This window comes from Dromiciops gliroides, chromosome 1 (assembly GCF_019393635.1).
Source record: "Dromiciops gliroides isolate mDroGli1 chromosome 1, mDroGli1.pri, whole genome shotgun sequence".
In the NCBI taxonomy this organism is placed as follows: Eukaryota; Metazoa; Chordata; class Mammalia; order Microbiotheria; family Microbiotheriidae; genus Dromiciops; species Dromiciops gliroides.
In genome coordinates, this window is record NC_057861.1 from 314,801,692 (window position 1) to 314,826,798 (window position 25,107).

General features: G+C 40.1%; 1 protein-coding gene across 1 annotated transcript in view; it reads left to right on the plus strand.

Moving 5' to 3' along the window:
- The window catches only part of MYO5B (myosin VB), a 577,307-nt gene that overhangs the window by 160,250 nt on the left and 391,950 nt on the right, over window positions 1–25,107 (plus strand).

Here is a 25,107-nt window from a genome sequence, read left to right on the forward strand (position 1 = left end):
TTTGATTTTTTTTAAAAAAAGCTAACAGTTTTTTCAAACCCTTGATTAAAAAAATCATAATGATAAGCTAAAAGAAAAGAAATCACAGTGGGCCAATATAGTGGCTTTTAGCATAGTGGGTAAAGTATTAGATTACTGGTGGTGAAATCTGAGATGAGTAAGTGTTGGGAGGAAAATCCAATGAACTGATATTAACTAAGACCCTGTAGCTATCACTTCAAGCAGTCCAAGGTGATGAATGATGTTTTTATCCCTATGAACAGGCAAGACACCTTCTCTATAAACCTCTCCACATTACTACTGAACCTCACAGAAAGGAATCTTTCATCCCTCCCTCTCAGTTACCTTTTTAATTTTATTTTGCCCCAAAAGATTTCTCTGGAACTTGACAGTCAGATAAGCCTCAGATCTAAAGGAGATACTAAAGCAGGAAACCTGCTTACCTTCTCAGAAAGTTATCTTTGCCAGAGGACTGGTTGGAGATAATAGATTTGTTATCAGAACTTTTTTGAACTGTTTCAGAAAGACAAGAACAGCAGAAGACAATGTGCCTGTTGAGACCTGTGGGGCAGGACAAAAGAATTGTGAGATTAAGACTCTGCCCACAAACAAATTATGTTCAGGTTGAATATGTAAGTCATATTCTTGTTCATAGGTGATAGGCCTAGGATGATAAAATGGTAAATTGTGGGGAGAAGGCATAATGTAATAGAGAGAACATAGAACTGAATTTTTGTTTCTGTTTTTGTTTTTTGCAGGGCAATGAGGGTTAAGTGACTTGTCCAGGGTCACACAGCTGATAAGTATCTGAGGCCAGACTTGAACTTAGCCTTGGATTCAGGAGGACCTGAGTTCAAATCCAGCCTCAGACACTTGGTACTTTCTAGCTGTGTGTCCCTGGGCAAGTTACAGCCCTCATTGCCACACAAAAAAGAAAAAAAAGAAAGTAAATTTAGGTAAACTGATATGTAAGTGTCAAGTGTCTGAAGCCTGGATTTGAACCCAGGGCCGGTGCTTTATCCACTGCACCACGTAGCTGCCCCATAGAACTGCATTCTAATTCAGATTTAGATTTCAGTACTTATTCAGGCCTTTCCATGGTGTTTGACCTAGCCTTTCTGTGCCTCTGTTTGTCCATGTGTAAGATGGATGGGATCCCTGTCTCTTCCTTTATCACTTGGTATTGCGAGGACAAATGAGACTATGTCTGAAAGTATTTGTTTAGGTTAAGTGCTATGTAAATAGGAGGCAAGAGTATTATTTTCATTATTAGCAGTAATTTTAACTTCATATTTTTCTAATGCATATCAGATGTAAAGGAACCCAGATGACAGGACAGGAGGCCCGAGAGCCATATTTGCTAGTTGATATTGGTGGTCTACATAGGGCTGTACATAAACAGGACAGGTGATTGCTGTCTAGCTATTAGCTAATAACAAAGTCTAGAGTGGGTATGGGTACCTTAGGGTATAGTTCTAAATTAATTTGCTTGCTTGAAGCCCTATATTTGCCTTTTTCTTTTCTTTCTTTCTTTCTTTTTTTTAAAGTGAGGCAATTGGGGTTAAGTGACTTGCCCAGGGTCACACAGCTAGTAAGTGTCAAGTGTCTGAGGCTGGATTTGAACTCAGGTACTCCTGACTCCAGGGCCAGTGCTCTATCCACTGCACCACCTAGCTGCCCTTATTTGCCTTTTTCAAACTTGCCACTGGTACCCACAGAGTGACTTAGGAGATGAAACCATATTTTTAAAAAATCAAAGACCTTCAGGTTCATATAATTTTACCACAACACAGCTCTTCCCCTACCCCACTCCCTGCCCTTCATACTGTTAGCAAGGGGGAAAAAAGGAATCTTCTCCATCCTTTCTCTGTTTTACATGCACAGGCCTCAGGCTATTCTTTTGTGGCTTGTTTCCCCATCCAAGGAACTTTTGATTTTCATTTTAACCTAATTTTTCTCATATTGAGTGATTGGAAACTACAAGAGGGAGAAAAACATAGAAGAATCTATTTTAGGCCCTATAATCTGTTGGAATAGCCCTGGTTACAGTGGGGTGGTTTTACACTGTCAAATAGCACTGCTGCTCTCTTCTTACCTTCACTTTATTAAGCAAACAGTGAAGCGCAATGAATAAATAAATAAATTACAGGGTCCAGGGTCTGATGGACGGTGTAAGCTTTCTTGCCTGACATTTCTACTGGAGACATGTTAATCATGTTAGGTAAACATTGGATCATTGGCAGTGTGTTTAAGTGAAAGAGGGCCAAATGTCCCGATTTCAGGTTAACTTATCTTTGGTGTGCTTTAAAAAAGTATACGAGCTGTCAGAAGCACATGGGGACAAAGTACCTGTGAACAGTTAATTCTTTTTTTTCTGTATCTTTGGTACAGATTATTTGAGAGGGATTCTCTCCAGAAGGGACTAGTAATTACTTGCAGGGTATTTATTATTAGTTCTGGACTGCTGATGATCTGAATTATCCTATTGTTTTTCCAATGAGCCCAAGGAGTCTCTGTGTGACAGATTTAGGATTCAGCAAATAGTACAGTGTTAAAAAAGCTTTAGAGTCAGAGGAACTTGGTTCAAATCCTGCCTCTGAAGTTCATATCTGATCCTGAGCTTTCTGGGCCTCTGTGAGGACCAAATAGCTTTCTATTTCCCTTCCTGCTCTAGAATAGTCTGAATTATTAAGCCATGGGTACACAGCAGTGTCTAGGGATTCTGGGTTCCCAATCCTATATGTCCATTTCCATGACTCTTTGGGGGTTTTATCAGCTTGATCAAATGCCAGTGACTGTGTCTCATGCCTGCATTGCCTTGGGAGGGGAGATCATCTACTAAGTCATGCCTACCTAGGGTTATAAGAAGGAGATTCATGGATACTATGACAGTGCAGTCCTCAGAGTAGCAGCCCTAGGTGAAATGATTTGGCCTCAGTGTTAGCTGAGTGCCTAACAGAGCCTTATAAGGGAGTCCTCTGACCTCCTGCAGAAAATAGCGGCACAGAGTTGAAAGGGATTTGAACTGGGAGTTTAGCCTGGTTTTTCTGCACAGCTCTGACACAAGTCACTTAACTTCTCAGGTCCTCAGCTTTCTCTTTTGTGAAATAAAGGCTTTGGACTGGACAATCATCTTTTAGAACCCTCCCTGCTCTGGGATTCTGTGATGACAATTATGCCACGTTGACGCTCTCTCGGCTTCCCTCCACCAAGCAAGTGGGATTCCCAAAGTCACTTAGCTTGGTTATGGGGCTGTTCGTTCTGCTGTTGAACCACTTGTTCTTTTCTAAAGTTTAGAAAGGGAAACTCTACAAATGGGTCTGATGGGAATTGCTTGGTAAATGTGAACTCTTTCTCCAGGGTATAACTCTGTCTTCCTGGTTCTGTCACTTGGAGACATTAAGCTGGATCATAGCAGCTGCTGAGTCTCATACAGGTGTGCTGTGGCATTTTATGGTGGTTACATTTGGGAATGGATATGAAACTGAGGTGTTATTCTTTATAAACTCAGGAGACCTTGGGTAGGATGAGACAGAGAGAGACAGAGAGAAACAGATATAAATAATTTTTTAAAATCTTTTTAGCTTCTAAATGACTTGTTCTGTTCAACGTTTCTTAAAAATACTTAAATAGCTGATCTGGTTAGGAATAGAATGCATTTCTTTGGGAACAGCAAGCCTAGTCAGGCCCTTCTTTTGATCACTTTGGATTGTAAATTTAGAGGTGTTAAGTCCCACACAATTCACTTACTCCAACAGCCTCATTTTACAGATGAGGAAACCAGGCCCTGGGGAAGTTACCACCCCCTGGTGGTAAACATCAGAGGTGGCAACTGAAGCCAGGCCTTCTTATTCTATAGCCACTTGTTTCATTGAGCCCCGCTGTCGGCTGGACCAATTGTGAGCATCCACAAACCCCCATACAGAAGCACAGATTGTGAGATCTGGAATAGACAGTAGAGATTATTTGACCCAACTCCCTCATTTTGTAGATGTGAAAATTGAGGCCCAAGGAAAGGAAATGATTTGCCCAATCTCACACAGATAATAAATGTCAGAGGCACACCAGCCCTGGATTCAGGAGGACCTGAGTTCAAATCCGGCCTCAGACACTTGATACTTACTAGCTATGTGACCCGGGGCAAGTCACTTAACTCTCATTGCCCTGGGGAAATAAATGGCAGAGACAGTGTTCAAACTTAGGCCTCTTGGCTCCAAATCCATAAATTCCACATTTGATATAAATCTAATAATCTTTTACCCATATTCCTAGAAGTCATATCATCTCCATTTACTACATTTCTGTTTGTTTATTTATTTATTCATTCATTCATTCATCTATCTATCTATCTATTTTTGGTGGAGCAATGAGGGTTAAGTGACTTGCCCAGGGTCACACAGCTAGTAAGTGTCAAGTGTCTGAGGCTGGATTTGAACTCAGGTCCTCCTGAATCCAGGACTGGTGCTTTATCCATTGAGCCACCTAGCTGCCCCCTATTTCTGTTTATATTCAAGTATTTAATATGCCCTTAATCTCTTTTCAATTTCCTCAGCTAATAATTTCATAATAAATATTCATTCTTGGATTGTATTTCCTTAAAGCTATGTACATTATTGTTGTTCAGTTATTTTCAGTAATGTCTAACTCTTCATGACCCCTATTTGGGTTTTCTTAGCAAAGATACTACATTGGTGTGATACTTACTTTTCCAGCTCATTTGACAAATAAGGAAACTGAAGCCAATAAGGTTAAGTGGCTTACCCAGGGTCATATAGCTAGTAAGTGTCTGAAGCCAGACTTAAACTCATGAAGATGAATTTTCCTGACTCCAGGCCCAGAGCTCCATCCATTTCACCATCTAGCTATCCTAAAGTTGTGTACACTCATCACTATTGAAACATAAAGCTGCAGCCCCACAGCAAGTACTACTAACCTCCTTGCTGTTATGTAGTTGTCATAGTCAGTCAAATAAATATTTATTAAAAACCTACTATGTGCTAAGTCCTGGGAACACAAAGAAAGGCAAAAGAGAGACCCTGCCTTTAAGGAGGTCATAATCTAATAGGTATTAATCATAAAACTTCATGTTTGCTTGGCTTTTTTTGGGGGGGGGGGCAGTTGGGGCTAAGTGACTTGCCCAGGGTCACACAGTTAGTAAGTGTCAAGTGTCTGAGGCTGGATTTGAACTCAGGTACTCCTGAATCCAGGGCCAGTGCTTTATCCACTGCTCCACCTGGCTGCCCCCTACTTGGCTTTTTACAGTGATTTTGATCATGTGAACTTGGGCTCTCAGTTCAGGATATATTTAATTTGAAGTAAATTAAGTTCATTGTTCTATAGAAATGGGTCCATCTAATAATTGCATAAGATATTTCCACTGAAGTTTTACTTGAAAAAAAAACTTTTTAAAAAATTCTGAACACATTTTTTCACCTAATGGAAGACTCTTTCCAAATGACAACTCTACTCATCCTTCAAAATTCAATTCTTTTCTCACCTTTTCCAGGAAGCTCTTTCTTGACCCACTTAGCTAAAAGTGGTCTCTTCTCTCTAAAAGCTGAAAGCAGTTGTTGTCTATGTAATTCTCTTGGTAATTAATCATGTATAGCTTTGTGACATTTCTCCCTTGGTTCTGAACTTTTAGTTAAATCTTATCTTACTTAACTTTTTATGTTTGTTTCCCAACTGGATTGTCAGCTCCTTAAAGGCAGGGGCCATATCTTACTATGCTGCCTTTAGATCCACCAAATAGCTAGACAAACTGCCAAGTATTTGTTTAAATATAATTAGATTTTTATTTTTTATCATAGTTAAGTAATGAGAGACAGTGTAGCCTAGTAATCATTTCTATGATCTATTTCTTCAACTTCCTTATCTTCAAAATTGAAGAATATAGGTTAGGTGGAGCTGTTTTCCTACCAGCATTAGAAAATCTCAAAGCTGGAATTGTTGTGGCTCCAAGTCCAGTGCTTTTTCCAATATTTCATTATTAGTTATAAGGATTACAAGCTGTTGGTCACAATTAAGACTAATATAACAATTCCCTCTATCTTGTGGGAAGAATTCATCCAGAGAAAGACTACTCTGTCTTCATGTCCCTATATTATTAAGGAGGGACAACTAGGTGCTGCAGTGGATAGAGCACTGGCTCTGAAGTTGGAAGGATCTGAGTTCAAATCTCACCTCAGACAGTTACTGGTTGTGTGACTCTAGGCAAGTCACTTAACTCCAATTGCCTTAAACATCCAGGGCCTTCTCTAGTCATCCTGATGTATATTTTGCCACTGGACCCAAATGGCTTTGAAGGAGAAAGTGAGGTTGGTGACCTTGCACAGCCCTCCCTCACTTAAATCCAATTCAGTTCAAGTCATGACATCACCTCCAGAATGAAGGACAAACAACAACAGTATTATTTAAGACTAGGAAATTTAAAAACAAAATAGAACAACCCTATCTCCAAAGAACTGTTGGGAACCACTGGTTTAAGTAAAGGCATCCTAGAGATAGGAGGATGGACCAAGGGGCCTCTGGAAGACCCCACCCTCCTCTGTCATTCTTGGAAGGGAGCCATGTTGCCTATTGCAGTAATCATCTTCCTGGACAAAAGAGGAATTAGGGCACCAACATGTCTCAGGATTGAAATGAACAGGAGGCAAACAAGAAAGAGCTTTTGTTTTTAACAAATTGTTTCTTTACCAGGTGAACAAAACAGTTCAGAAATAAATTATATTCACTTATAAAAGGATTCTCAGCCTCCTTCAATGTCTCCTCTTGTCACCATACATCTTAGATAACTTAGAAATTTGTTTAATTCGAATTTACCAATATTAATAAACCACAAATGGTTTATTCAGAGCTTCAAGTAATTGTCCTAAAGGGAGTAATTCCTCACTATCTAAAACTATTGTTTCATTGTTAGTATTATCATTTTAACATTTATGTAGTGCTTACTATGTACCAGGCGCTATAATAAACACATTACAACTATTATCTCATTTGATCTTCACAGCAGCTTTGGAGGGTAGGTGCTATCATTATCCCCATATACAGATGAGGAAACAGGTAATTCATTGGGTTAAGTGACTTGTCCAGGGTAGTAAATATCTGAGGCCATATTAGAACTCAGGTCTTCCTGACTTCAGGTCCAGTGCTCCATCTCCTGCAGCATCTGGCTGCCCCCAGTCATGGTATTAAAACCTGTAGATCTTCATAAATTAGATCATTTGTTATTTTCTCTTATCAATGGCTGGAAATTAGAAAGCGTCAGATTCTAGATCACCCTGAGAAAGAAACTTCCACTATACCAACATGTACTCTGTGTGAATCACCTAGTGAAATCCAACAGCCCTTACTTAGTTTTTGTCTTGTCAGTGAATTGTATTGTAAAATAGTAGGTTCTGTTTGTTTTCTGTGGAATCCAAATCATCCAGGTCCTTTCAGCATACTCAGCTGCTGAATAGGTGTCACACCTGCATATGTCCTCAGAGTGGATTTTCTTTATAGAGGCCTTTGCCAGTCATTGCTCTGGTGACAGAATAGAAAGGAAGAGATCATTCAAACCTGAGGTCAGTAGGTCTCCATGTTGTAGGCCAGGGAACCACTGAAGAGATTGACCTAAATCCAGGCTTTGTCAGCTGATCAGTTAACAGGGCAGCTGAGGCTGGGTTTGTAGGGAGTGTGAGTTGATGGGTGGAGAATGGAGATAGTTGCCAGTTATTTGGTAATACAAGATGGGGGGAGGACATTCAACTGGACAGTGTGAAGCATTGCCTCCTACAATTTGAATTTTATTAGATCTCACTTACTGGTGGTTTCTTAGAACTATTTCTCTTAGCTCTTTTGAATTGTGGTTAAGTGAGTCTAATTCAGTGTTTTTTCATTACTGGAAAATATGAAGCTTAGTTGAAGGGAAGATAGAGGAAGGGCTGTGAACCCCAAATACTTCACCCATGGAAGCGTTTAAGGAAACCATATCAGAAAGAATGGAATATCATTTCCTCCAACTAAGTTTTGAGCTTCTGGGTTTTTGGGTTTTGTTTTGGTTTTGCAGGGCAATGGGGGTTAAGTGACTTGCCCAGGGTCACACAGCTAGTAAATGTCTGAGGCCAGATTTGAAATGAGGTCCTCCTGAATCCAGGGTTGGTGCTTTATCTACTGTGCCACCTAGCTGCCCCCAAGTTTTGAGCTTCTGAAAGGCAAAGATTGTCTTATACTTTTGAGTACACAGAACATGCGCCTTTCAGTTTTTAAGTACATCAGAAATGTTTGCTTATTATTAAGATGCCTTTTTTTAATTTTTAAATTTTTGTGTGTGGGGGGCAATGAGGATTAAGTGACTTGTCCAGGATCACACAGCTAGCAAGTGTCAAGTGTCTGAGACTGGATTTGAACTCAGGTCCTCCTTATTCCAAGACCGGTGCTTTATCCACTGTGCCAACTAGCTGCCCCCTGATTCTTTTTTTAAGTGAGGCAATTGGGGTTAAGTGACTTGCCCAGGGTCACCCAGCTAGTAAGTGTTAAGTATCTGAGGCCGGATTTGAACTCAGGTACTCCTGACTCCAGGGCTGGTGCTCTATGCACTCACTGTGCCACCTAGCTGCTCCCCCCCCACCCCGTTTTTTTTTAATGATATTTTATGTCCCAAACAAAATAGGTATGTTTACTTCATAAAGTCTAATGGCACTTAATCCCTCTAGGCCTGAGTTGCCTCATCTGTCAAATATGGGGGGTTAGACTGAATAAACTTAAAGATCTTTTCCAGCTTGAAATCTTTGGGCCCACGAATTTGGCCTTGGCTCTAGCTTTGGGAACTGGTACCAGGATGCTCAATTATCACTGACTAGAGGTTATGGATTAAGGAAAATTACAACTTTTTATTGATTTAAGAGCCAAAATCAGGATAGAATGAACAATGAGAACAGACTTAAAGGAGAGTGTGTGGTGGGGGGGGGCGGGGGAAGGGTGAAATTGTAGTTCTAGGGGCTTTGCCTTGGTGATACAGGATGGATGGAGGACAGCTTTGGTTTAGTATAAAAAACCCTGGATTTGGCTACTTTATCAGCTCTCTGATCTTATCCTTTTCAAGCCTCAGTTTTCTCATCTATACCATGAGGGGGTTATAACAGATACCTTCTAAAGGTACCTTCCAGTTCCAACATTGTGACCAATGTCTCTTAGGCTAGAGTTGCACCCCTTCCCTCTCCCCCCCTCCCTATACCAAGTCACTCACTACCTTGCAAACAGCTGCAGTATCTTCCCTGGGGGAAGTTGCCCCATGAATAACACTGCAGTAGACACTTTTACTTCTTGTTGAGTCTCATTAATGCCTGCTCTGGATTGTTCTCAAAGAGAATAGCCTTGTACTTAAGGACTTGAAGCTGGAGCTAACTGCTAAGAGACCACACTGTTCTCTTGTTCTTCTTTCTCAAATCACACTGATCCTGGTGGCAACCCCTCCCACCACCCTGAATCTCCAGGCTCCCTGGGTATCTACAAGTTGAGACAGGAACAGTTGATTTTTGTGCCTATTTGTAATAAGACCCGTCTGCACTAGTGTAGCCCAACAAAGGCAGGAATCGAGGACAGACATTCCTTTGGAGTCCTCCCTAGCTGGGAAACTGGCCATTTTTTTTTTCATTGAACAGGCTCCTTGCTCTTCACAGTGGGTAGTTTGGTTTCACTTGTGTGAAGGCTCACGTTATGGGACCTGGCAAATCAACCCAGTAAGGACCATGTTTGGTGAGCAGGCCTGGAAAGTCTCAGATGGTTGCACAGAAGTAATAGCAGCCAATCCTAATACTGAATGCCAATGCGATTTTAAACAGCTAGCAAACTCTATTTTGGGAGTGGGAGTGGAAAAAGCTTTGCCCAGGAAAACTCAATGGGAGGTAGAATGATGGTGATTTTTCCAAAGGAAAATGGGCTGATTACTTTAAAGCATGTTGAAAACTCCTACCTCTTGCTATAGATAATCATACTTGTCTAAGCCATTTGAGAGATACTAATTGTATTTTAATGTGTCAGACACCATGCCAACCAATATCATAAGATTCAGGAGCAGAAAGGACTTTAGAAGTCAAGTAGCCAGCGGCAGCTAGATGGTGCAGTGGATAGAGCACTGGCCCAGGAGTCAGGAGGACCTGAGTTCAAATCCAGCCTCAGACACTTAACACTTACTAGCTGTGTGACCCTGGGCAAATCACTTAACCCTCATTATTTTTAAAAAGTTTGATGATTATAATGTTGTATTATACACTGGTACTAGACTTACAAAACAAACTGTTCATAAGTGGCAAAGCACTCAGATTTCAGAGGTGAAATTCAATATAGCTAGTGGGAAATACGTAGTTCAAACTAGAACCCAGGTCTTTCTAACTCTTTGTAATTTCTCTGTCTTCCTACACCATCAGTTCTAAACAAAGTAGAAAGGTTTCCACATGTAGTCTGTGATTTACTCAAAGCAACACTTTTGCCAGGTACACTCTCTGCTGACTGGGAAGCTGGTGTTTAATATTGCTGAACTGCTATTTCAATATAGCAGTTTCCTTTGGAGCATTTAAAAATAGTTCTTTTGTATCTGGCTGATGAACAGTTTAACTGTTCCGTTACCTTTTAAAGACACAGTAACAAAATCTGTAGTCCTTGTGGAAGAAGCTATGGAAGCTGATACTAACCTTCTAGATTGTCAGCTTGTCAAGAACAAGGAGTCATGTTTTGTAACTTCTTTGTTTTCCCACAGCAGGTGGCCCTGTCATACTTTGCAGGCTCTCATATATTTTTTTATTTATCTTGTGCCAATATGGCTTGTAGGAGCCTAGGAGTATACATTTAAAGTTGGAAGGGACCTCAGAAGCCTTCTAGTTCAACAGTCTCATTTTAGGGATGAAGAAACTGGGAGTCAAGGACACTGAAGGTCATAGAGGTAGTGAGCATCAGAAGGGGGATTTGAACCCAACTCCAACTTCTCTTTCCATTGTACCATATTACTTTTTCTCTTTGAAGTGGTGGCTGTTATTCGGGTGTTAAATATCTTTCCTGAAAAAGATCAGTGGATACCAGCTTGTTAGAATTCTGGGATCAGGGTAGGGAGGTGGAATACAAGTCAGCAACCTGAAGTCTTCAACCAGATCATTTACCAGTATGAAAAAAAATATATTTAAGAAGCCTGGCTTACCTGAGCCTGGACTAACTCGGGATACTTTTGCCTGAGTCCAAAGCCTGACATTTCGGTGGAGAGTAAAGGTTCATGCATGTTTGCATTTTGTCAGGGCAATTCAGGCTATTAGAAGAAATGGAATGACTTACCAGAAGCATTTGTAAAGTATAATGGACGTTTTGAAAGAAAGGTCAAGCTGAAGTCCTTTGTGGCTGAGGTGAATGGAAATCAACCAATCAAACCAACCATCAGTCATGGGTACCACTGTTATTGTGTTATTTAATGTTGTTTATGGAGTGCTAGCTACTGTATATGTTCTGTACTAGGCTAGGTGGCCAGGCACATACATGCAAGACATGCATTCAATGAGCTTCTATATCTTGGTGGAGAGATAATCAGATAATGTGATAAAACAACTAAGGCACCATCTTTATACAACATAAAAAGCAATATCCATAAAAGAAGGGACTGGAGTGGTCCGCAAGACGACCATCAGGAGGAGAGACTTGAACAGGCCCTGGGAGGAGGGGTAAGAGGTGGAATGAGGATGGGTGGGGGAAAACAAGTTACTAGTGTTTTCTAAGGGCTAAAATTATGGTGATCTATGATGAATATTCACATTAGTAAAGATGAGGGGCCCTTCCTGGAAGATGGTACAGATGTGAACTCAAGTCAGAGGCCAATTCCCTTGCTTATCTTCAATCCTGGCATATCTGTCATCTGAATATGCCAATTTTTCTCCATACTCTGTTTTTTCAGCTTGAGCTCTCTGATATGGTAGCTCCCTCCTAGCATCATTACATCTTTCTACCAGTTTTACCCTGACAGAAAGCAAGCTTTATATAGCCAGCAACATATCCTGTGAGTTTACCTTAAGTCAGCTGCTTTGTTGACTGATTTTGTTCTAGTAAGACCCACAAACCCGTGTGCACAGCAGGCTTTGTTCAGTCCCAACCTGTTGTTTTTATTATTCATGATCCTGTTGGTAGTACTGGAAATTTTTCCCTGTTACTCTACCATCTGTTTGACTGTGGGGTAGCCATATAGTTAAGGGGATTGGTGTGTGACAGGTCATTTATGCATAGAGTCTTAGTGAGGACTGTTTTTTCTTTTAGGGGGGGAAAAACAACCTAGTTGAACTAGGGCCAGGGAGGATGAAGAGCCCAAGAAGGCAGTTGGACCACAGACAGAGTTGTTCTGGGAAAATGGGCAGACTGACCCTGACCTCCATTGAGGATAGGATAGGGTGGGAATCAAATCTGAGACTGGAGTGGGTAGAGCATGATGCAGCTCTATCTGTGATTCTGTTGATTTTCACAACAACCCTTTGAGATTGGCAAAACTGGCATTCCTTTTTTTATAGATGAGAAAATTGAGGCTACATCACCGACCAAAGGCTACACAACAAATAAATGGAGAAGACAGGATTTGAATCCAGGGCTTTTAATTGTAGGCCTTATGTTCTCCCCACTATCCTGCAGTTGCTAGACTTGATTGCCATTTTGCTGTGTGCTCCTGACTCCCTTTGTTGAGTACAAAGTTGGATCACATGAATGTCTAGGAGATAAGAATGAGGATACATGAGGAGTTGGGTCACTGGGTACATTTGCCCTTTCTTCAATCCTTCAGTGCAAGTTTCATCAGTCCCTATGGAAGAAGGTTATTTGTTAATTGTCCAGGTTCATCCATCCTTAAACTAGCTGATTAGAATCTTGACCCAGCTCAATAAAATATGGTGTTTCCTGGCTTTTAGCCAGGGTTCTCATTCCTGGAAGTGAGGTCTTTTTCTTTCTCTTCCACCTTACATTTATCTCTCCACCTCTGCCTTCTTGCACTTTTCTGCTTCTCCTTTCTTATGCTCATTTCCCCCTTCATCATTTCTTCTCTCCCCCTCTCCCCACCCTCCACTTTTCATTCCACTGAGTTAATTTAGGGGTCTCTAATGGCTGGTGTTTCTTACACTGTTTGAGATATCCAAACATATGACTGTTCATTGTTGCTTTCTCAAATGACTGCCTGAGCCATTCTCCTCTCACAACTGAATATGTATGCTGTTCAGTTCCCAAACAATACTTAAGCTGGATTTTGGCCAGTGGAAGGATTACCTTTATCCCAATCCATTATACCCTTGTCAGGGAAGGAACTGTATGACTCTCCTTCTGCAGAACAAATAGAGCTTTTGTGTCCTTAAACATTTTTTTTATATTAAAAAGATGGAGAATGGCTTGTACTTGCTATTAATTACACACCATGGTTTGAATATACTGCTTTTTTGTTACATGAAGAAATAGTTGTAGAGCATGAAGGTGTAGAGTTATAAAGGTAGTGTTATCTTTACAGTCTTCCCATCTTCTTTCTGTAGTTGAATTGCAGCTCCTAGTCCAACTTGCTGAACCAAAGTCCAACCCTATTGATTTTCATGATGTTGGTGACAGGTCCAATGTGTTTTTATCGTTCACAGTTTTGTGATGAGGAAGAAGGAGGGAAGAACAGTATAGCACTTTGTGAAATTTTCCCAAGGCTTAGGATACTACTGATCCTTAGATCTAACTCAGTTGGCACCAGGAGGCTAGGTTTTAGCCAAATATCTTAGAGAAGTCCACCTTTCTTTGTCATTCTACCTCACCCATTGTCAGCAATCATTTCATTCAGCTCTACAGATTTAATGCCCGAGGTATTTTCTATGAAGAAAAAGAATAATATCATATAATCTGGGCCTAGCAAAATATATTGGGATAGGTACAGAGTAAAGAAATGGGCATTCTAGGTGGTTGCTTAAGGGATGAAGAGTCAGGAGTGAGCCTGCAATGATAGTAACTGTGGAGACTGTGGGTGTTGCGGTGAGGTTCAGAGGGCAGTGCATACATGCTTCATACTTACCTCATAGCATCAAGGTAATAAGGTGCTTACCAGGTATTCTTTGTGATTATATTGCAGAGCAATGAGCTTCATGAGTGCCAGTATTAGTTACTATTCTGTTACTATCCTGCTTCCTCTACATCCCTAAACGCATTCTTGTTACCACTTATGAAAACCAGTTGTTTGCTTCATTAAGCACTCTTGAAAGACACTTGAATTTTAAAAAATCACTTCCTTCTTGCAAATCTCCCACGGTTCCCTGGTACATATAGGAGGATTAAGTGCAGATTCATTAGTTTGGCATTCATGGATGGCCAATCATCTGGTCCCACCTAGGCTTCTAACCTTATCTCCTAGTAACTCCCCTGCACAAATCTTTCCCCCGAAGACAAACTGGCCAATATTAAGGCAAACCTGTTCACCAAACCAAAGAGTGAATCATGGTTTGACAAAGGACATTTCTTTTCCAACCTCACCTTCAAAGTATGTGTTTTGTTTTTCTCTTGAAAGTGTGTCTGTTGGGGTCAGAAAATGAATGGTTGTAGCTAATCTCGTTTCAGGCATATCCTAATTGTATGTCTCTGAATCCCTTGCCTAATCTCTGTTCCAAGCAACTCTTTAAGATTATAAATTATATAGACAATTACTGATAACTATCAGTAAAGGGGTATTCGAACTGGGGCTTCCATAAATAGATGAAATTGCAAATACAGACCATCTCTATCCTCCTCCCAGTATGTTATGATAATGAAGATTGGATATAGACTTATTTACTCCCTCACCCCCCCCCACTAAGAATTAGACACATAGTAGCTATCTTAATAGCTCTCAGTCAAATGAAAGTTGCTTATTGGCCTTTCATTCTCACAGCAACCTTGTATATAGACAGGGTAAGTGGTGTTATATTTGTTTGTTACCTGAGGAAACTAGTACAAATTTTTAATGACTAGACTATGGCTCAACAACTCTTTAAGTGGCAGAGCTGATGAATCAGAATCTGGGTATTGTGGCATATTGCCTAAACAAAGAAACAAAAGAAGGTATATGACTGATTGGGCCTTCAAACAGCTGATATATGTTCCCCCAGAATCTCGGAGATGGACAGGACCTCAGAGGTCATGTCTATCCTCTGTCTAAACAGAAACATCCTTCTAGAAAACAACCCTGGCACATATTCAGCCTTTTGAGTCATTACTTTCTCTGAGGCAATCTGTTCCCCTTTGGGACAGCCCCAACTGTTAGCTCATTGTGAGCAGACATCTGCCCTTCTGAAACTTCTTTGCACTTGTTCCCAGCTCTGCCCCCTGGGCCCAAACAGCACAAGTTCAATCCCTTCTACGTGATGGTTCAAGAACTGCAGGATGCTACCAGACACTAACTTCTCTCAAATAATATAGTACAAGGAGAGGAGATACACCTTTGTAAAGCTGCAGAGCTAACTGATATGGATAAACTGGAAGTATAGAGAGTCAGGGACCAGATCTGATGAAACTTGAAGGTAGCTGACATCTAGCTTTTATCATGAATACAGAATGGGGATCTAGACAGCAAATACAGAAAAAAAAAGTTTATTTTTTTCACACAAGTTTTTTGGAGAACCCAGATATTTCCAAAGAGACTTCCTACTTAAAAACTACTTTAAAGAGTACTTCCTACTACCCAGAGACTTCTTGCCTTGCTTCTGTTTTCCAAGCCCTGCAAGGGTTGCTTGGTCCTATCGATCCAGGGCATTTAAGGAATGGTAGATGTAAATGTGGTATTTGTAAGGGATGACATATGGAAATATGAATGTTCAAAGAGGTCTGTGTTGACTTTTTGTAGTTATCCCTTGTAAAAATGGAAGTTGTTGCCCTAACAATGGGGCATGACTCTTAGAGAGTTTGCTAGCTTGCAGCAACTACTGCAAGCTTGGGGCAATAACCTGCAATTCCTAGACTTCTTTCTAAAGCTCCAGAGAAGTGAAGAATCACTGGGAAAGTTACATGATCTATGCCATTCTGCTGTCAGCATCGGTGCTTGCAGAGAGCTACTAGAGCTCAGTTTTAAACCTGAATGGAGATGGAAGCATATCTCTAGACACTTTGTATTTCCTTACTGAATTGGGTGGGTGCCCAGCCCTGAATGATTTGAATGTTCAAAGTAATGCTATACTTAGCAGTCTTAGTGTAAAAGATGCTATGGTGTATGAGTGGGAGGAGTGAGAGTCATATAGGGCAAGAAAATATGTAAAAAAGCTTCTGTTTGTCATAACATTGGCTCTGTGTTAAAGGGTTATATTCATGTTTGTTTGCCAGGCAAAGATGCATGCCCCAACTTGCCCAACTGACATAATATTTTTGCACCAAGAGGTAGTTATGTTGACAACTAGTCTAGCTTGCACCATGGAAGAGGGGAGGCAGTAGTAGAGAATCTGAAGGAAGTGTGATCACTTTCTCTTTAGCCACCTTTAGGGGCCTAGCAACTAGAGAGTGGGGAGAGGTGACAAATATCTACTTGTGATTGTTTACTGGCAAGAACCCAACTCACCTTAGAGCTAATTCTGACTTTGACAGGGCAGCAATTTCAGTAGTTCATGGTTTCTTAGAGATGGAAGGAACATCAGAGATGATCTAGTCTAATCTCATCTGACAGAGTAAGAAACTGAAGCCTAGGGACTTGAAGTGAATTTCCAACATCATAACCCTAATGATAGCCGTGTTCCTCTTGGAGAGCAAAGAACAACATCATACTGATAATTAGAAGTAGATCTAGGATTTAAAACCAGGTCATTCTATTCCAAATACTTTCCTTCTGGACCACTTACAATGTGTTAGTTAACTTCTTGTCTTTTCTGTGTCTTTTTCATCTTTATTGACTTTTTTCAAGACTTAAATGTGTCCACAGGATTTATTTTAACTTTGAAAAACATTAAACAACCATTTTTGTTAGTTAATTTTTTAAATCATCTTTATAAAGGACAATACATATATTTATAAAGTATCAATAGTACCATATCAATAATTCACACTAGAATCCCTTCTGTTCCATACAATGTGTGGAATTATGCACACACTGGTGTGTGTGTGTGTGTGTGTGTGAGAGAGAGAGAGAGAGAGAGAGAGACACAGAGAGAGAGACACACACACACAGAGAGAACAAAAAATCAATACATTAAAGAGAATCTGACTCTTTATGGTATTTTTCATATCCCTGGGCCTTCCCCTTCCCTTTGCCAAGGAGTAGAGTAAAATGTCTTATTTCTCTGCTTTGGGGCCAAGTTTAGACTTTGTAATTTTAGAATGTTTATTTTCAGTAATTTTGAAACATTAATTTTTTATAGTTTTGTAGTAATGTTTTTCATTTACATCATTGTCATTATATAGATATTATTTTCATGGCCCTACTTAACTTTGTATTGGTTCCATAAGTTTTTCCATGACTTGGTATTGGTTATATTCATTTTCTTACGGTCAATAGTATTCAGTTACATTTTCCCCTCTGTTTGGAGGGTTAGAGGGCAGAGCAAAAAATAACTTTCCAAAGCCTCCCTTTCTAGAGGGCTCAGAATTTCTGACTCTTCATTTTCCACTAGCAGTTCTCCTTGCCTTCAACTCTGCACAATTCCGTTTCCCCTTATACCTCCCCCATTAGATTATAAACTCCTTGAGGGTAGAGATTGTTTTTCTTTTTCTTATTTGTATACTCAGAACTTAACTAAGTGTCTGGCACATAGTGGATGCTCACTAAATGTTTATTGAATTGACATTCATGTACCACCATTTGTCCTGTCAGTCTTGCTTGGACTATTACTTCTGAGTAAAATTATCCTGCAGTGAAATCTTTTTACTTCATTCTTATTAAAGTCCTAAGCAGTTTCTAAAGAGAGAGGCCTAACCAGCTCAGGAAAGGAATACTCCTTGAAATTGTTTAGGATAATGATCAGACTAAAAATGAGAGTGTCAATTAATTTAATTAAGACAAGCATCTCTTGAATTGACCTGTGACTAGGAAGAAAAGGGAATCCTTCTAAGGAGTGATTAAAAAGGTATTGAATCATATTAAAGAAATTGTTTTCCAGGGTATAATGAAAATTGTTAGTGTTGTATGAATGCTTGATGAATCATAATCAGTTACCTAAACTTTGTAGTCTTGTTTAATCCTGACTATGTAAGTTTTAAATTTGTCATTGAGCCCTATAAATTATGAGTAGAAAATGGTTTGGGTCAGAGATTAAAAAAAATGAAGCTGATCTCCTTATTTCTTTCTTCTTTCCTTTCCTGTCCTGTCTTCTCCTGTTCTCTTTTCTCCTCTTGGAATTAGATAATAAATTTGGCTCTGAACAACTTGTGCCAAAAGTGCAGAGTACTGAGGTGTTCTTCATACTATAATCTGTAAAATGGAGAGAATAATATCTCTTTAAAGGCAAGGCAAGAGACCAGGCCAGATGATCTAATTTGATCTTTTCAGATCCAATAGCCATAATACTATCATCAATGAAGGGATCATGGGATTTAGAGTTGGAAGGGATGTTGGAGGTCTCTCTGTTCCTACAGATAAAGAGATAGATGAAGTTACCTTCCTAAAGTTAAACCGGTAGTATATATCAGAGCTATAATATGAAACCAAGTTTTCTGACTCTAAACCTTGTAATGATTGGAATGACGCCACCTGCTGGAGACTTACTGTAGAAATGAGGTGAACGTCTCTGAGGGCAAGACCATGTGTCTTTTCTTTGGCGTCAGGAAGTGATGTTTGCTGGTGGGAGGAGGAAGGGGGAGCCTGGCACTCTGTCCCGCTCTCTTTCCTGTCGACGCTGGTGGAGAGCGGAGCTAGAAATGCGCTCTCCCTTTAATAGATAGATGAATGTAGGCCTTTCTCTCTCTCTCTTTACCAAATTCTTATTCTCCTTAATAAATGCTTAAAAGCCTAACTCTTGCTAAAGCTTATAATTTATTGGCAACCACTCATTGGATATTTTAGACAGACTAGCTAGAATTTTAGCCTTTAACAACCTCCTTTTCATTACACTGAATGACCCCATTTTCTTTCATCCATGAACTCTGAAGTTATCATTCATACGTGAATGGTAAACATTGGGAGATTTCTGACTATAGCCCTCCTGCTGTGGAACAGTGTGATGATTAAATAACAGAATTTTAGAGCTGGAATGAACTTCAAGGATCAGTTTACAGGCGAGGAAAGAAACTGAGCTTCAGAGAAAGTCAAGAAACTTAGCCAAGGTCACTCAATTGTTTATAGGCAAAGGACCAGAACTGGTGTCCTGACAATTTTCAGGCTACTCTCTTTCCACTACTTGTCGTGTGCATCCTAACATGCCCTTTAGAGGTCATGCTTTTATCCCTAGTGGTCTCAGAAGAGGCAGTCTACCTCATCACCCACTGAATAGCAATGATGAGTCCAGAACTGGGTGTAAATAATAGAGCTCCAAGTTAAATATTTAGAATACATACTGCTCAGATCACTAACTATTGTGAGACCAGGTGTGACATTTTCTTGGAATGTTCCCCTGGGTACTCATGTATTGATGAGTATATTAATTTTCTCAGAAGGTTAGTCTCCTTTTTTGATGCCTTTCTGCAAAGGCATGGGGTAACATGTCACAGGCAGAGTCCTGCAGAGCACAAGGTATTGCAAACCCAAATCACTGAGCCCTGTTATAAAGAAGCTTAGGCATATGAAAAATCGAAACACAGAAAAAAAAGACTGGACATTACCACCTCAAAATTCAGTGTCCAAAGAATACATCATCTTTCCCCTTAAACTCATCCCTCTTATGGACTTTCATGAGGGCACCGTTATCTTTCCTGGCACTCAAATTAAAACCTCAAGTTCATTCTCAATTCTTCCCTCTCCCTCACTCCACACATCCTCTTATTTCATAAGTCATGTTGACTCCACAACATACCTTGCCTTCATCCCCTTCTGTCTATTTGCACAGCTATCATCCTACGTCAGACTCTCATCAGCTTTTACTTGGACTATTCCAACAACCTCTTAATTGGACTCCAGGATATCTTCTTTCTTTACTCTGTATTCCATATACCTGTGGAAGCAATCTTCCTATAGCATAGATCTGAGTGTGGAATAACTTCCCTGACCTCAGAATTTCAATGGCCTTCTCTTACCTCTGACCCCAAATATGAGCTTTTTTTTTTTTTTTTTTTTTTGCGGGGCAGTTGGGGTTAAGAGACTTGCCCAGGGTCAAACAGCTAGTAAGTGTTAAGTGTCTGAGGCCAGATTTGAACTCAGGTCCTCCTGAATCCAGGGCCGGTGCTCTATCCACTGCGCCATCTAGCTGCCCCATATGAGCTTTTTTAGTTGACATTTAACACCACTTACAAGCTTGTCTCAAGCTATTTTCTCAGACTTATTGCATATCATTCCCCATCTTTCAGTCTCTGTTCCAGGCAAACTGTCCTAGTTGCTATTCCCAAAACTTGATATTCCTTCTCCCATATCTATGTCTGAACGCATTCCATCTTCACCTTTGCCTCATAGAACCTCCTTCAGGATTCAGCTAAGGACCAACTTCTACCTCCAGATATCTTCTCTTATTAAAATTCCCTCTCTCCTCAGATTTTCTTGAATATATTTAACTGTTTACATGTTGAATCAATCCCAGCCTCTAACCACTCCGTCTGTCTCTCCCTGGCCTCAAGAAGAATGTCATTTCCTTGAGCACAGGGCATGTATTTTTTTTCTTCTACTCCCAGTTTCATGAGCACAGTAGGTGTTTACTAGTTTATTGCTTTGGATTCAATCATCGCTATCACCTTAGCCTGCCTCATCCTCATCCAACCACTGTTCCCATTATACTCATTTAAAAATTGATTCCATATATACATAGTCTTTTTTCCCCCAGGGCAATGAGGGTTAAGTGACTTGCCCAGGGTCACACAGCTAGTAAGTGTCAAGTGTCTGAGGTCAGATTTGAACTCAGGTCCTCCTGAATCCAAGGCTGGTGCTCTATTCACTGTGCCACCTAGATGCCCCCACACATAGTCTTTTTTTTTTTTTTTTGCGGTGCAATGGGGCTTAAGTGACTTGCCCAGAGTCAAACAGCTAGTAAGTGTCAAGTGTCTGAGGCTGGATTTGAACTCAGGTACTCCTGAATCCAGGGCTGGTGCTTTATCCACTGTGCCACCTAGCTGCCCCACACACATATTCTTTTAAAAATTTATTTTATTTTTAATTTTTAGGATAAAGGAGGATTTCCATAATATAGTATAATAAAAAGGTGATTGCACATGAATCTGCAAATCTGTTATTTACAACTTGCTATTCCATTTAAATACATAATAAAATTATCACAAAAATTTATTCCCCCGCAGAGATGGCTACCATTAGATACAAATATGTATATATATGTGTATGTATTTAAAATTATTCTATATATACTTGCATGTATTAGTTTTTTCTCTGAATGCAAATAGCATCTTCCCTCATGTCATTTATATTTAATTTTAGCATTTATAATAGTCAAAAGATTTGTTTGCTCAAAGTTTTTCTTAATACTACTGTTACTGTTACAGTGTTCTCTTGGTTCTAGGGCATGGGGAGGGGGGAAATAAATTAATTGCACAATGCAACCTATTTGTCTTCACCTGCTGTTAACAACTCAAAAAAGTAGGGGAGTGCTCATTTCACTCTTTATTATTTCTTGCAAGTCTTTACATGTTTTCTCTCTCTCTCTTTTTTTTTTTTTTTGCAGGGCAATGAGGGTTAAGTGACTTGCTCAGGGTCCCACAGCTAGTAAGTGTCTGAGGCCAGATTTGAACTTAGATCCTCCTGAATCCAGGGCTGGTGCTTTATCCACTGCACCACCTAGCTGCCCCTCCCATGTTTTCTCTAAAATCATTGAACTAATCATTTCTCATAGCACAGTAGTATTCCATCACAACCATATACCACAACTTTTTCAGGCATTCCCCAATTAATGGGTATCCTTGCAATTTCCAGATAGTCTTAAATGAAGTAATTCTCACCCCCCCCTTCTTGCACTATATATATATATGGATGACAGAATTTTCAGCAACTATACTTCAGCACAGAGAGAATGGTAAATACATGTTCTTCAATCAACCTGGTACTCACTCCCCTACTTTCCTGAGTTGATACAGCAGGTGCAGACAAATAGGTTGCATTGTGCAATGAAAAGAACAATGGACTTTAGGAGTCCTGGGACATGAATTCAAGTCCTGATTCTGACATTCAATTCAGTTTGACCATGGCAAAATGATTAAAGCTCAATAGGCCTCAATTCCCTCACCTATCAACTCAGCAGTTTGAAAGAAACAATCTTCCAGTTTGAACAATCTGGGATCTATGAAGCTGGGACCTGGCCTCTATCAGTGTTTGATCCTCCAAAACCTATTCAGGAGAGCTGATAAATTAACCCATAGATTGTATCTCTAATTATTGGCCATTATTGCTTTAATTTCTCTCCATATTTATTGGACAATAATGCCTTGAGCTTTGAGATTGAGAAGATAAACTCAAAGAGTAAACCTGCCTCCTTCTCTTCCTCCTTTTCTTGTAGTAATTTTTTATATTAAAATTATTCTTTTGCTACCATATTTCTTTGAAAGGGCAAAGGGAAGATATTTAGCATTTCCCCCCCTTTAATTTTCCATGCTTCTCAGTGAGAGTCAAGCCAGGTGTCTTTTCTTCTCTACCGCTCCATTTCTTATCTATAAGGGGAAGGGCTTTTCAATTTGAAAGTCATATCTCTGCAAACCATCCCTTTGATTTGAAGCTTAGGACTTGGTGGCTGAGGGATGAAAAACCCAGAGACTTTGCCAAGATAATCTTAGAATCTATGGCTATCTGACAGCTCTATTTTCTTGTTATTAAGACTGGACAAAGATCTCTCCAGGTCATGATTCAGAGCCAAATAGCTGGGATGCATTATTGATAATGCCCATTTCATAATTCCCCTTCAGAGCTAGGGTAGAAACCAGAGGTATCTATGTGGTGATTTAAACAGCAAACAGCCACTTAACTTTCCAGTTTCAAAATCATAATCATTTTCAGTTACCACTCTTGAAATACTGTGTGTGTGTGAATTCCAGAATATTTCATTTTTTCTCTCCCTTAAGGTCCTAGAAGCTTCAGTCTTATTCACCTGAATGTACTTAAAAGTAGCAGGCCTGTGTGTGTTCCTGCTACAGTAAGTTGGGATCTAGAACTGTTTAAAAAATATTTTTATAACTCTATTTCAGTAGAATCAGTTCACTTTGTAATCCCATGTACTTTCTTTTAAAAATATTATTCTGAGGAGTCTGTAGGCTTGACCATGACATAAAAGGGGCTAAAATTTTTTACTCAAACTTTTCATTCCCTAGCCTTTTTTCAGTCTCTACTACCATCAATGCTACACCACTGAGGGCTATAATGCAAGGAGCACTTGATTAGGAACCTCTCATTCCCCCCTCCATACTAGCTATATAATCTCTGGCAAATTATCTTACCTTTAGGGAGCCATTTTCCTCAACCACAAAATGGAGGTAATAATCTCTACCTTTCTAAATAGAGTCTCAAGAAGGTAAGAGATATGAAAGTCAGGGGCAGCTAGATGGCGCAGTGGCAAGTCACTTAACCCCCGTTGCCTGCAAAAAAAAAGAGATATGAAAGTCAGCAACTGAGTCAATTTGTAAATATAAAGTGGCCTTATCTTTATCATTATTATTGATATTTTGGGGGAGTGGGGCAATGAGGGTGAAGTGACTTGCCCGGGGTCACACAGCTAGTCTGAGGGCAGATTTGAACTGAGGTCCTCCTGAATCCAGGGCTGGTGTCTTATCTACTGTGCCACCTAGCTGCCCCCATATTATTGATATATTTTTTTTTGTTAGGGCAATGGGGCTTAAGTGACTTGCCCAAGGTCACACAGCTAGTAAGTGTCAAGTGTCTGAGGCCGGATTTGAACTCAGGAACTCCTGAATCCAGGGCCGGTGCTTTATCCATTGGGCCACCTAGCTGCCCCCTATTATTGATATTTTTAAGAAAGATAGCAATTGGGGACTTTAAAGAGGTAAAATGCTGTAAATCAGAGGAATTTTTAGTGATTGGTAGGCTGAATTTAAAGTCAGTCTTTTTTTGAAGGGGGTGGGCAATGAGGGCTAAGTGACTTGCCCAGGGTCACACAGGTAGTGTTAAGTGTCTGAGGTCAGATTTGAACTCAGGTCCTCATTAATCCAAGGCCAGTGCTTTATCCACTACGCCATCTAATTGCCCCCAATGTCAGTCTTTAAGGTTGACCAGAGTCAGTTAAAACCCTTTACTAGGTCGATAACAAACGATATTTGTGTATGATAGTGGATGTGGATGTGTGGATTGAGTAGATGTGCTTTTGAAGGTTTAGCCCACACCATCAGTAGGATCCCCTTCTTCATGTATAGGACTGCACAGAAAAAGCTGGTGCAGTGGATAGAATGCTAGTCCTGGAGTCAAGAAGACTGGTATTTGAATGTTGCTTCAGACAACTACTGGGTATGTGACCCTGAGTAAGTCACTTAATCTCTCTCAGTCTTGGTTTCCTCATTTGTAAAAGATAGATAATAATAGGACCCACCTCTCAGAGTTGTTGTGAGAAAGTGCAAAAAGCACTTTGCAAACCGTAAAGTAATATATAAATGCTAGCTATTATCCACGTTCTTTGGACAGGGTATAGAGGCATTAGATCAAATCATTTCCTTTCCAAGCCCCTTTCCCTCTGAATGTATGAGGCTTTTATGCAGAGGGTCAATGAATGACCCAATTTCCTTTCATCTCCATTAAGGATAACCCATTGGCCAATCAGTGGCAACATGAGAGATTTAGATGAACTTGGAACCTCCAGAGAAGTAGTGTTGCTAAGTGAACTGAATCTGGTGAGTTTCTTTTGTTCTGGCAATCATTCAAAAAACCTTTTTAAAAATATATTTAATTTTTCCTCAATTACATGTTAAAACAATTTTAACTTTTTTGGGGGGTGAGGGGCAGGGCAATGACAGTTAAGTGAATTGCCCAGGGTCACACAGCTAATAAGTGTCAAGTAGTGTCTGAGGCTGCATTTGAACTCAGGTCCTCCTGAATCCAGGGCCAGTGCTTTA